Source organism: Cynara cardunculus, assembly GCF_001531365.2.
Source record: "Cynara cardunculus var. scolymus isolate 2C chromosome LG 9, CcrdV1, whole genome shotgun sequence".
Classification (NCBI taxonomy): Eukaryota; Viridiplantae; Streptophyta; class Magnoliopsida; order Asterales; family Asteraceae; genus Cynara; species Cynara cardunculus.
The window spans coordinates 13,285,693-13,290,225 of record NC_037536.1 but is presented as its reverse complement, the minus strand read 5'-3'; positions in this window follow the sequence as shown (position 1 = coordinate 13,290,225).

Here is a 4,533-nt window from a genome sequence, read left to right as displayed (position 1 = left end):
TCCTAAATGGAGAAAGTAGGAAATAAATGATAAAATTCTTGAAATTTGGTAGATTCCCAAAAAAATGCATGTTCTAGAAAGATAAATGATTTTCTCTATCTTTTATACCAATGAGAACCCTTAAAATTAAATGTTCGGGAGAAAAAAATATATTTTTAAAATTTATTGAATATTTCAATAATATAATTAATATTATAATTCTATAAAATAGATAAGCAGTTGGAGATGAACATAATATTTTTTTTTTAAAAACTTTGACTTTTATTTTTTTATTTTGAATAATCTGTTGGAGATGTTCTAATAATTAAAGCGTTTTCACTATTAGTGATGGAATTTTACCCATCTGGTCGAGTAATGCACGGGTATCTGTCCCTAATGAGGCAGAGATGAGTATTAGGATGGTACTATTCGCCCCTAATAATACCCGATATATGTATTTAAATATATTAGAAGGGTACTCGCACAATGCAGCGAGATACATATCGATTTTAGTGTTTCATTTTTTTTTTCAATCGATGTTATAATACGGTTTTATATGGTTTTGAGAAAACGATAATGCTTTAATTTTTGAATAAAATGTAATATGAAAATATCATTAACAAATGAAAAAAAAAATTGTTGTTAATAGTAAATTAAATATATATTTTTTTTGTATTTTTTTTAACTATTTTTGTATTTTTTATTTAACAATATATTTTTTATAAATATAATAATTAAGTATTCTGTTAGGATCCAAGAATTATCTTAATAATATTTTAGATTTTTTTATATTTTAAAATTAAATGTTTATCCTCTATTTGATATGTTTATCCGCAGTTAGTTACACGAATTCAAACATAAAACTTTAATAAGTTATACTTATGCAAAATTTACTTGTAATCTTAAATTTTAAATAATATGCATCAATAAACAATACTTAATACATAAAAATTGGTTTTTAAGAGTTTTTGTCAAATCCTTTATAATATAGTATAGATAATATAATTTTATACTCTTAAATTTGCCATCAACCATGAATTTTAATATTATCTTGTAACTTTTAAACTTGAGATAAAAAAAACTCGTTTTTTTTCCATTTTAAAATAATTAATTAAATTTTATTTAAACAGATACCCAACAAGTTCTTCATACCCGTCATGGTCTCATGGATCCCCACTGCAAACCCGTCGAGGAGTATGCAAAGGCGGGATTGGCGGACATAAAACAGGGTCAGAGTTGTAGATGCATTTCCCGCTCATTACCCGTCTCGTTTCTACTTCTATTCAGCTTTGTCTTACTAAACTCTATTTTTTATTAACCTGTATATCCAATCCGTTATGCGAGCCGAATAGTCCAAGGGTGACCACCTGCTTTGCAGATAGCTCGGAGTCACCGTATTTGAACCTCCGTGGCCACAGGGGGATTTTTATTCCACCTTGGATTTGAGTCTAGGACCTATAGGTACTTTTGACCTTTGGAGCCAAGCTCAAACCAATCAGACACCACCCTTATTTATACTATATTATAAAACATTTGACAAAAACTCTTAAAAACCATTTTTTATGCATAAAGTACTGTATATTGATACATATTACTTAAAATTCAAGATTACATGTAAATTATGCATTAAGTACAACTTATTAAAGTTTCATGTTTGAATTCGTATAACTAACTACGGATAAACATAATCAAATAGAGGATAAACATATCATTTTTAAAATATAAAAAATCTAAAATATAATTAAGATAATCATCGAGTTCAAACAGAATACTCAATTATTATCTTTATAAGAAAATTATTTTATTAAACAAAATATAAATTACTTCGTTATTGAATATAAATTGAATTATAATAAAAAATTGAATTAAATAAGTTACACCAAAAAAACAAAATTTAATATTAATATCAATTTTTAAAAAAAAAATTATATCATCATCAAATATATATTTCATTCAAAAATAAAAAACATTGTCATTTTCTCAAAACCACATAAAATTATATTACATTGATAAAGACAAATAATAAAAATTAAATATTAAAATAAAAATTTTATCTCAATACATTACACGAATACCCTTCTAATAGTTCTAAACTTCATTTTATATACTCAATCAAAAGTTCATATCAAATTAATTATTTTAATTAAAAAATCAAGATATTTAATCATGGTGCATGTATGAAATGCAACACGTGTGTAATTGACGTAATATTTGACAACTTCCACGTCGCCTTTCCTCCTCTAGTAAATTACGTTTTTAGCCCTTGTGGTTTGTTGAAATTTTTGTTGTTGTTCACGTGACTTTTAGATTATGATTTTTATTAATTTGATTATTATCTGTATCTATATAATATTATAAAAAATTTGACAAAAAATTTTAAAAATCATTTTTTATATGTAAAATATTGTTTATTAATATATATTACTTAAAACTCATAATTGCAAGTAGATTGTGCGTAAGTATAACATATTAAAGCCCTATATCCAAATTCGTGTAACTAACTGCAGATAAACATAATCAAATACATGATAAACATCTCATTTTAAATGTAAAAAATCTAAAATATAATTAGAATAATCATCGAGTTCAAACAGAATACTCAATTATTATCTTTATAAGAAAATTATTTTATTAAACAAAATATAAATTACTTCGTTATTGAATATAAATTGAATTATAATAAAAAAAATGAATTAAAAAATTACACAAAAAATATGAATTTTAAATATTTAATTTGATACTAATATCAATATATTTTTGTCAAATTTTTTTGATATTTTCAAATTTATATTTTATTTAAAAATAAAAACATTATCGTTTTTTCAAAATCACATAAGACTGTACTGTAACATCGATTGAGATAAAGAATAAAATGAAATATTAAAATCAAGATATATCTCGTTGCATTGCACGAGTACCCTTCTAGTTTTGAATAAAGTACTTTAAAAACTTTCATTTTGGTATTAAGATGTAAAATTTTAAACATTTAAATATTCGGTAACTGGTTGAAACATTAACTTGTTATTGTGTTGTTATAGCGAGTGATGTTGTATCCAAGTTAATATTATTACTGACGTAGTTAGTGACATAATTTTTTTTAATCTATAATTAGTTTTCAATCGGTTACCCGGGTATTTAAATATTTAAAATTTTACATCTTCAGTACCAAAATGGAAGTCCTTGAAGTACGTTACCGAAAATAGAAACATTATTTCTTCATGCAATTCCCATGTTTATTCTAACAGTTTTTAATTTATTACTGTTTTCATCCTTATAATTTATATTCTATTATTTTTTCTAATTGTAATTCACAATTCATTTATATTCTTGTCCATCATACTTAAAAATAAAAGTTAGCCTCACGAACAAATATAAAATGAGTTGATTTTCAAAACTACAAGAACAAAATCTGTAAAGGGTCGTTTACTAACACTTGTTTGGTAAGTACTAAGTACTTACCTGATAAATTTCCTAATCGGATGAACATGAGAAGGGTCAAGAATCTTACCGGGTAAGAGCGATGAGAATGATGGAGAGTCTTACCCGGTAAGTGAGGATGACGACTCCTGCGCAGGTAAGTGTTTACCTACTAAATTGTTGCATTCGATATGTTTTGATATACTAAAATCTTACGCATCAAAATAAATTATAGTGTTGACTCCTATCGGAAAACGCTTACCGGATAAGCAATTGGGTAAACGAACCCTAAGTTTTAACAAACCATGTAGACTGAAAAAACGTGATTTAATCTTGTCTATAATTCTGTTTGATAAAAACTAACTGATCAGATATTTAAAAATTATGCAATGACTAAAAAGTACATGTTAAAAATCAGTTAGCTTTAATATTTTATAGTATATTTAAAACAAAACACAGTAATATAATATGTTAATAAACCAAACGGAAAATTAAATTAAATAATATAACATGTTAGGTAATTATTTACAATAAAATTAGGGCGTTTAATGGTTAAGGGATGACAATAATACAAAATTATTTAGAGAGTTTTAGAACCATTTAGAGGCAAACTTTTTTTTTTGTCAAACAAGATTCACCTATTAACAATTCAAATGTTGCCTTTTAATATAACTATTAAGAGATAAACAAACAACCTCTTATATATTTAATTAATAAACAGTTACTAAAAAAATCAAAATAAGTATAAACTATCTATCTGAGTTTTATTATTTATGAAGTAAAAAAAAATTAACTTACTTTTATATAATTTACAAAAACAATTTTAAATTTATTATATTTGTTTTTCTAATAATTAAATATCTATACTATATTATAATGCATTTGGCTAAAACTCTTAAAAACTCTTAAACTCTTAAAACTCTTAAACCCGTTCATCCCTATCCGATTTCATCCCATAACTGAATTCGTGTAACTAACTGCAGATAAACACAATCAAATACCGGATAAACATCTTATTTTAAATATAAAAAATCTAAAATATAATTAGGATAATCATTGAGTTTTAACAAAATACTTAATTATTATCTTTATAAAATGTTATATTATTAAACCAAAAAATAAATTATTTCATTATTA